Source organism: Agelaius tricolor, unplaced genomic scaffold (genome assembly GCF_023055355.1).
Source record: "Agelaius tricolor isolate 1412-34295 unplaced genomic scaffold, bAgeTri1.0.p SCAF_1, whole genome shotgun sequence".
Classification (NCBI taxonomy): Eukaryota; Metazoa; Chordata; class Aves; order Passeriformes; family Icteridae; genus Agelaius; species Agelaius tricolor.
The window spans coordinates 90,775,717-90,784,965 of record NW_027269261.1 but is presented as its reverse complement, the minus strand read 5'-3'; the positions used below and the strand labels follow the sequence as shown (position 1 = coordinate 90,784,965).

The following is a 9,249-nucleotide window of genomic DNA, read 5'->3' as shown; positions in this document are numbered from 1 at the left end:
TGGAACAGACTTGATTATATGGATCCTGATCATCCTCAGCTTGTTCCAAAGGCAGGAGGTGATTCTCGTGGGATTGTGAGCATTGATTAGCCAGGAGCTGGTCCTGCAAGATAGGCTTTGGACTCTATCCACATTCTGAAAAGGGCTTGGACACATTTGCAGCTTTAAGCATATTTCCATGGCTCAGTGGAGTCACTGAGACCTCGTGAGCTCAAGGCTGGGACAAAACCAGAGGAACTTCTGGAAAGCAGTAGTGATGGAAAAGGGTGTGCTACAGCAGGGTACCAGTGCCAGGGCTCATCACTTTACTGCTGTGTGTGGCTGAACAGGCTGCAGCCCTTGCAGGGTCCTCGCAGAGGGAATGCTGCAGGCCACAAACTGCAGGGAGTGCAGGCAGGCGTGTGTGCAATGGATCACTGCAGTCACAGTGCAGAAACGCACATGGCAAGCGCAAAGGCATCGTCCTCACCAGACGCCTTCCTTTGCTTAAAAGCAGCTGAAATGAAGGGCTGGAGTCAACAGACTGACCTCTGAAAACGTATTTGGGTGTGGGGAAACTCCCTCCTGCTCCCATTGGCAGAACTCCCTCTGACTCCCATCAGGAGAGTGCCACATCCAGTGTCCAGCCTGCCACATCCTCTGGGTTGCTGAGGCAGAACCACGGCTGGCTGAAATCAGCTGCCAGAAAGTTGACCAGAGATCTCTGCTGCTCCAGGCCCTGGTGAATAATGCAATATCCACAACCTTGGAAGAAAACTAAAAATAATTTTACAGGGAAATAATACATTTTTTCTAATCTGAGTCAAACCTAAAAATTAAACAGCTATAATTATCAAACCTAATTTAATTAAAACTAGCTGCTCACCATCTGGTGTTATTTGTATAAATTTGGAAATCTACTATTTCATATGAAATTCCTCCATTTAACAAATTATATTAGAAAATATATTTCTCCACTGTAATCATTATGGAATTGATCATTTTACAAATTATATTTCCTTCTACTTGATAGAAATATATTTTGTATAATAACAGGCAAAAGATCAGCTACTTTTTTCTTCAAAACTGAATTTAAAATTAAGACTTGCAACATCAATAAAAATAATTCACTGAAGTAAAAATATGTAGGATGACACAAGATTTTTTTATTTCTCAATTTGGTCACTGTGAGCATAAATGAGAACTCCATCGGATTTTTCTCTAGATGCAAGCACATATTCAGACCTATAATATTATATGTCTATTATGTGTGTGCATACATTCTATAATAGCTATTGAAGAACAACAGTTTGATTGGGGGAGCACTGTGCACTTTCCTGAGGCAGCATAGAAATGTAAAGCTGTAGACATTTAAAAAGCACTGTCAAAAATATGTTTATCTTTTTCCCCCAAGACATATATAATAGTCATTTATACAGTGATAAGTATATCACTGTAGAAACTGAAGCTAAAATAATGATGAGGACATAATGAGAAGACCACATATTCATTGGCACCTAAATGCAAGCGTATGACATAGCCAGCATGGAAGTCATAGTTTTCTCAATGAGTTTAAAAAATGCCTGCAATTTTTGGCATGTAGGTATTTCAGTAAGGAAGTAGGGCAATGTATAAGTATGATAAAAAATACTGCATTGAAATGGGCTCAACTGGACATGTTCACAGAACGTTACACACACAGTGGGCATCCTTGGGAAGCCTCAGGATGGACGGGATCACAACAAAGGACTGAGACAGCAGAGTGGGCGCAGTTTAGGGCATAAGTTACTTAAATCATATTTGGAGACATGGAGTTTATTCCAGCTTGCCTGCTGATCTGCTGCATGAATTATGTATAAATAAGCTCTGTTAGTCCATTCACATCACATGCAGATTGTAAACACATGTGGGCAGTGGATGGTTCTCCAGTTGCACTTGGCTCAAGAGCCAGAACCTCTTAGTGGTGGCCTCCAGACAGCAGAAATAAACAACACCAAAATGCAAAGACCAAATAAGTCATTCAAAATGGATGGTGAGAGGAAGGAAAGGAAGCAATGGAGAGAAGGTAGAGGGAAAATGTCTTCTCTAAATCTTAAAAAGGCACATTTTTCAGAAATATGTTTACACCTACAGTTTTGGCATCACCTGTGGCTGCAAAAACATGAGTTAATCTGTAAGTCACCTATTTGCAATCCCCTAAAAATAAAGCAGGGAATTCCCTTAAAGTGAAGTCAGGGACACTCCAAAATATCCACAGTGACCAGAGGCCCTCTTCAGTGAAGCATTTGTTAGTAACAGGAGTATACAGAAACAACTAGGGGAATGGTGCTCATTTTTAGCTTGTTTAATAAACAATTACCTTCCACATAGAAAACTTGGCTGGTCCAAGTTTCCTGGGGCTCTCCAGTGAGCAAGATGCTTCCACACATCTTTCCCTTAAGCAGCACCCAGGATTTTTCCTCACCAACCCGGGCTCTCTGCCCCAGAGCTGCCTCATTGCAGTGGGCCACTCCATTATACAATAACTCTTTTTCACTGACAAATCACTTGCAGAACTTCACCCCCTTTTGACTCATCAGTATTTTTAGATTAGCACACAGCAGCACCCATTCCATGACATTTGCTACTTTGCTTTTTAACAAGCAAAACAAATCCAGCATGGCTGAATTTTATAGTTTGGCTGCTGTTAGACTCTATCCTGATGGGAGCCTAAACCCACTGGTGCTCTTTGGACCTGAGCTGCTTGGCAGCAGAAGGGGATGAGCAGGGAACAAAGTAGCCCAAATGCAAGATGCTCAGATGTATGCAGAGAATGCAACATGACAAATTGCTAGGTTTGGTTAAATTGGGACTGTTAATTATAGCAGTTTAAATTGGGTTCTGACTCAGATTTTGAATTTGTAGTGGCAAGATGACAGCCTGGAGAAGGTGGTTGTAAATGGCTGACTCAGAGGATGATGATCAGCACGACAGTGCCTTCTGCCTGTGCTAGTACTATGTGTTTATAGGAGAGATGTTATAAGGTGATAGTCACCAGTCCAGCTCCACCCCTTGATCTGTTCACCAGGCATTATGGAGACTGGAAAGACCAAGAGAGCAAATGGAGGAAGGAGCGTATTAATTGGGTGAGTACAAAATGGCAATCTGCCATCTCTTTGGTGCTCTCTCCTCTTCTTTCCATATGTAATGCTGGTTTTCCAGATTCTTCTGTAGGCATTCAGCTGCTTCTGACTTGAGTTGATGAAATGGCTTCTAAGGGAAGGATGACTGGGAGCTTGGTGTCTCCATGCAGAGGCTGCCAAGAGGATGGACACTTGGGAGAAAAGCTCTCTGATAAGAGGGTTGGAAAACCTGCTTTAATTTCTGAGCAAATTATGCAAAATTTGAACACTGGTCTTAGAAATACCAGATGCTGACAACTCCAGTGTCTTTCCTCTCCCCAAAGTGCTTTTTTTGCTACCAGTTGTCCTTGAAGTACTTTCAGTCCTGCTTTTATGCAAAATGCAAATGTCCAAGATTCCTTTCCCTGTGTACTAATATGAATTAGCTCAGCTGTTCAATTGATTGTTGAAATTCATTTGCAAGCATTGTAGGTGACTAAGTTTTGTAACTGTAACTTGTGAGTTACAAACAGGGGTCAGAAATCTAATTCCACAAGATTAATGTAACTAACCCATGCTTTGATCTTAGAAATCCTTACACCAGTGCTTGGCTGAGGGCACTGTCAGCCAGCCTCCGAACCGGGAGTGGGGAGGATTTGTTACAAACTACTTGTGACTGAGCTAGAAGCCAGGAACTACATGCACTAACATCACTTTTCAGTTGCTTGTAGAAATTATATTTAGAACATGAAATTATTGTCTACAGATCTCTAACTCTGATCTAATAATTGCTAGAGACTAATATATTCAATAAATTACTTTTTTCATCCATTGAATAGCTGAGAACAGATTGTGATTCCCCAGTCTATTTGCTATTCAAATGAATTCAAGAGATACCTTTTCTAATCTTTAACACTGTGGTCTGAGAGCAAATATCCACGGCATGTAGTGGCTGGTGCTCTGATAAATCATATGCATCACTGCTGTTTTCTGACAGGAACACTGTGCAGATACCTCAGCTGAATCCTTGTTTATGCAAGCATACAACTGGGTTTTCAGAAGAACTTCCATATGAGGCTTTAAAAACTGTTTCCTCTTGCCTTTTTTGTTGTTGCTATTTTGTTACCAAAGGTCTCTTTTCCAAACTATCACTGAAAACAAAAGGAATTTAGATGTGGCCAAAGCAAACTTCTTTTAAAACTTATTTTAAAATCTTTTTTTGCCCATCAGATATCTGTTAACATGCAGTGCATGGGGCCCTGATGCAGAAAGGTGACTTATGATAGGCATAGCTTTCAGTGTGCTGTCATGCTCCCATTTAATTCCGTGTGACTTTGCAAGCAAAAAAATGAAGTACGAGCATTTTTATGGGAAGATCAGGACCTAAGCAAAGATTATCTGAAAACTTTCTGAATTATTCAGCTCCAGTAATCACTATTTGAATACTACTCCTGAAAGAACTAAGTCAACCATCACAGTTTCACTGTTCTGTAGACAACCCAAAAAATGGAATGTTGACACTATTTCCCTGTGCAAACAAAACAACAAATACAACAGTGAGCATCCACAAACATATGCAGCATGTAAGGGGACGTGCCCAAGAGACACTGACCCTGGACAAAGGAACAGTCATTGTGAATTTCTCAGAGGTTGCCAATAGGATTTTTTACAGTGTAACTTATTTCACCAACCAATGCTTCCTTTTTTTTTTTCAGAATAAATTTTACATTTTTTGGAAGTAAGCAAGAACATTTCTCAAGGGCTTCCAGGAGGATTTCACAGAGTTTGGACTGAATGTAGCTGAGAGGAGGAGGATGGGAGAGACTTATCAGTCTGAGATCACGTCACCCTATTTATTAATCCACAGCAGAATTCCTGAAGGTAACACCAGGAAGCTTGACTGCTGGCAAAAAGAAAACACTGATCTTCAAGTGTTAACTGAACTGTAATTATAATTTCCACAGCAAAACACACAGCTTCCTGGGAACTATTTTTGTGTTGCATGAACACTTCCTGGTGGCTTTTGTGCCACTGCTTTCCAGTCTGGGAGTCCATTCCTACAACCAGAGATGCCCTGCCCTCAGGTTTATGTGCCTGCTTTGTAGAGAAGCCATACAGATCCATCACACAAACTTAATTCAATCCTCAGTCCCTGCTGTGGTATAGATGTTCTGAAGGTGGGGAGAAACCCTCTAGCAAAGGCATAAAATCAGTGGAGTGCCTTTCCCCAGACACAAACATAAGCGTAGCCACATGAGAAATGTTCTAACCTACATTTGTGCCTGAAACAACTCAGTTGGAGGAAGGAACAAGGCATAGGTACAGAGATTTGCAGTTTTTGATGTCCTCCAGGGTAGAGATGTAGTGACAGATTGCCTAGTCAGAGAGAAGGCTGGGAGAGCTGGAAAGATGAGGCAGGGTATTAGCCCCTTCAGATCAGCCTGCAGTCTGGGTGAGTAGCTCTGTTACTGACTATTGCCATTTGTGTATTTTTCTCCTTCACATGCTTTCCATTGAGTTATGGTATATTCCACTGGCATGTTGTGGTGTATCACCTTCCCTTTTCCCCCACCGCTCTGAGTACATTTGTGTCTGTGTTTGCACCACAGAAGACACTCATAGAGTATTATAACCAGAGATAGCCAAGCTCTTCCTCTGGGAAGCTACAATCAACCTTGCCAAACTCCAAACTGCAATGCTTCCACCACAGTTGGTAGTTTGAAGGAACCTGGGAATGTTTCCCTGTGCCAGAGTTACTCCTGCCCAAACTCTTGCTGTGGTGGAGAGGGTCCATGTGGTAGAGACCCTTGGAGAAATCAGTTTCTGCCTCCTTACTATGGTGAAGCAGTGCAGTGGATGGAGGAGGCTGGATGGTTCCAAAAACTGAATGCTGCTCTGGAGAATAAAAAAAGTCAGGGGGCAAATAAAATAAAATGACCAAAAACCCCCAACACAAAGGCGGGCAGTAGGCAAATGGAGAGTGAGTGGCAGGAAGGGCTGACAGGTGCTGCGGGTCCTGTGAGTGTCACTGGAGGGCACATTCTCAGCTTTTTTCCTTGTTGCACCTTCTTGGGGCTGATGGCCTGCAGCAAAGCAGCCATAAAACCCGGCATTGTTTCAAAGCAGTTACTCGGTCATGCTTGAAGGGTTTGTACATGTTTGTTAGAGGTTGCAAGAAAAAAATGTGACTGAAAAACATAAGGCAAGCCCTCGGGGTAGATGTACTCTGTGAGGCAGTGTAATCTTGTCCTGCTGCTTACCAGCTTTGCACCTGGTTAACTCTAGGTCAGAATGAAACTATATAGTCAGAAGTGATTATTTGTGACCCCAGACAAGAACATGACCTTTCTATCTACAGACTCCATTGAAATGGCAATACCCTGATTATGGAATATTTCTCAGCTAATTAGGAATGCAGGCTCTACAGGTCACTGGGAGTTCATACTATTCCCTTGGCATAAGCAGATGTGTTCAAGATAAACTTGTACTAAACACATCAACAGCTCCACACTATCTCGTGTGCACTGGGGAGGAAAAAAAAAAAAAAGGAAAAGAGAGACAGCATCTCACCAAAGCCTAAAGAGCCAGATGACTCCAGGAGCTAGATATTAATTTATGAACATTAAGTAAATAATTGTCTTTTGGGTAGTGGCTCCTGGGCTCTACACCACATGGCTGCCAATATGTAAGCAGGACTTACTGGGGAGGTGCAAATCTGAGGCCAGGAAGATATGCTGCACAGCCTGTAATTCCTGCAGAGCTGTGCAGGATTCATGCAGGGCCAACGTGGGTATCTGTGCTGTGCTCCCAGCCTGGAGGGGTTAGGGAGCACAGGCACTCAGGTAATCGTCATCACAAGAGCCTGTGCAAACTTGGTGCAGTGACATCTTCATTTCTGTTTCTACCTGTTTCTACCTCTATTTTTGTTTTTTTCTTCACTCTATTTCCCGTCCCAGACCCACTACAGGCTTTCTGATTGCTTCCCAGCTGCTAGCTAGATTCTACATTCCACTTTATATCTCCTTCATCTTTCCTTGCAAACCCACACATCTTCTCTAAACTTTATTGCTCTGCTCTTTGCCTGATCTATTTTCCCATTTCTCATTCAGAAGGATGCCATATTCCTGTTGCAAGTTTGTCCAGGATTCTCTTCTACTCATTGTTCTTGCTGTAATTTCCCCTCCTATAGCAAAGGACTGCTTTCCAAAGAAAACTGGTCATGTTTCCTGGTGAACTTACCTGCCTCTGCCCTGCCATCAATCTTCTCTCTACCAACAGCTGTGATTCAGCTGGCAGGCACCACACACTCCTCAAATACATGCTCAAGGGAGGAGAGTCCTGCTGGCATTGCAGGGCCAGCAGAGAAGCTGTGTGACAGCCGCTCTCTCTCTGAGCAGCCGCTACGGCTCTACTGTCCCAGAACAACACTCCTACTTTCCCAAAAAATAGCAAGTGTTTTATTTTGTTGGCCAAGCAGGAGAGCTGAATCTTTCTCATGCTCATGACTTATAACTCTTCATGTGACAGGCCATGATGGTGAAGGCATCTGCTTTGCTCTTTGGGAAGCAGTTGAATTTCATGTGCTGTATTACAGAGTGCTGTTCAACAAGGTAGCTGCTGTCGGAGCTGCTGTCCTGGCCATTTTCTGGGAGGATGATGTACTGCCTAGCTGTGCCTAGCCTGCACAATGAACACTGTAAACACAGCCCTTGTATGGTTTTATCCTGCAGGACCTGGAAGCGTTTGCAGCTGATAGAGATGCAGGATAGCATCAGTGATCCTCATCAGTGATCCTTCAAGTGCTGAGCTGGGATTTTGTCCGCACTGCCCCACATCCGTTTTCACAGGAAAAGAGGTGATAAATAACAGCCCTTTATGTGCCTCTGCCTGGAGATTCATGGATGAATCCTCCCCTCCTGTCTGTGGCACTAGTGAGACAGAGATAAGCAGGGGGAGGCATGAGAAGCCCCCGAGGGGTAAGGGACATACCCAAAGCCAATGTTCGTTGTGTGCAGTGGGCTCGGTGCCTGTGAGGTAGGAAAAAAATTGCCATAATATTGGAATTAACATTCCTGCTTGAGCCATAAAGAAACCAGGACCTTATGACTTTGTGTGTCATAACAATCCAAATGCTCCTGGTGGAGCTAGGGAAGCTGGCAGGAGAAGGTAGGGGACTGCAGAAAGCCATGCACTGCTGCCAGAGTTGAGGTCAAGCAGGTTTGTACAGGCTGATCACACCAGGAAGGATACATGCACTGCCCTTTCATTTTCCCATGCAGAAAAACCTCTTCCTCAACACAGCAGATACATCTGCACACAGCTGGTCAGGAGACAGGAGGGACAGCCAGGGACTTGCTGTGGTACCTGTATTTTCCTTCTCATTAGCAGAAGCACCGTCTCTGATTTCTGTTTTATTGCCTTGACTTCCTTAACACCATTGCTTGTGTGAACAATAACATTCTGATGCCAGCAGTATTAAGGCACTGCATTAAATAGGGGCATTTTTAACTCTGAGCCATTTTTCTCTTTTCACTAGGACACTTTATGTATTGTTCAAAACTGAAAGACTGAAAATACGGTAGGAAAACAGTTTCTCAGTGGCCCCTGTGATGTCTGTTAAAATGTGTACTGAAGGGGAAACATCTCATCTGCCATGTAAAAGAAATTCAAAGATATCAGCCTCTGAAAAATATGATGCAGGCATTGAACAGGTCATATTCTATATCCTCAGATACTTACACAATACAGTGTAGGACAGGCCCTTTTCCAATTGTTATATCTACATATGCTATCTCTTTAAACATAAACAAATACACTTCTGCAGAAGATGACTGTGCCTTTCTTTCTTTACTGTCAGCAAAGATAGAGATATTTTGACTGATGGAGTAATTCGGGTGGGGAGGGAACTGATGTTCCAGAATGTGTCATCATGTCCTCCTCACAGTGACAGGTGGCTCCTAAGCGCCTCCAAAGTTGCCTCTTCTCTAGGCTGAGAAAGTGAGGTCCCTCAGCCACTGGTCCTCATGGGGCCAGTGCCCCTAACCATTTTGCTGGCACTCTGAATTTGTCCCATTTACCGGTGCCTTTCCTACGTATCAAGGAGCTCAAGACTGGATGCAGTAACTGATATGGTCTCATGAGTAAAGAGAGATAATCCCTTGCCTTCAGT

The 9,249-nt window shown here is 43.1% G+C and overlaps 1 long non-coding RNA gene across 5 annotated transcripts in view; it reads left to right on the top strand.

Moving 5' to 3' along the window:
- Positions 1–2,639: 2,639 nt before the first annotated feature.
- LOC139597624 (uncharacterized) overlaps positions 2,640–9,249 on the top strand; it is a 52,540-nt gene continuing 45,930 nt past the window's right edge. For 2 of the 5 annotated variants that reach the window (XR_011681659.1, XR_011681658.1), the window contains exons 1-2: positions 2,640–3,104; positions 4,796–7,935. This is a non-coding gene — a long non-coding RNA (uncharacterized lncRNA). The remainder of the gene's footprint in view (positions 3,105–4,795; positions 7,936–9,249) is intronic. The other 3 variants (XR_011681663.1, XR_011681660.1, XR_011681661.1) reach the window with 3 other exon arrangements.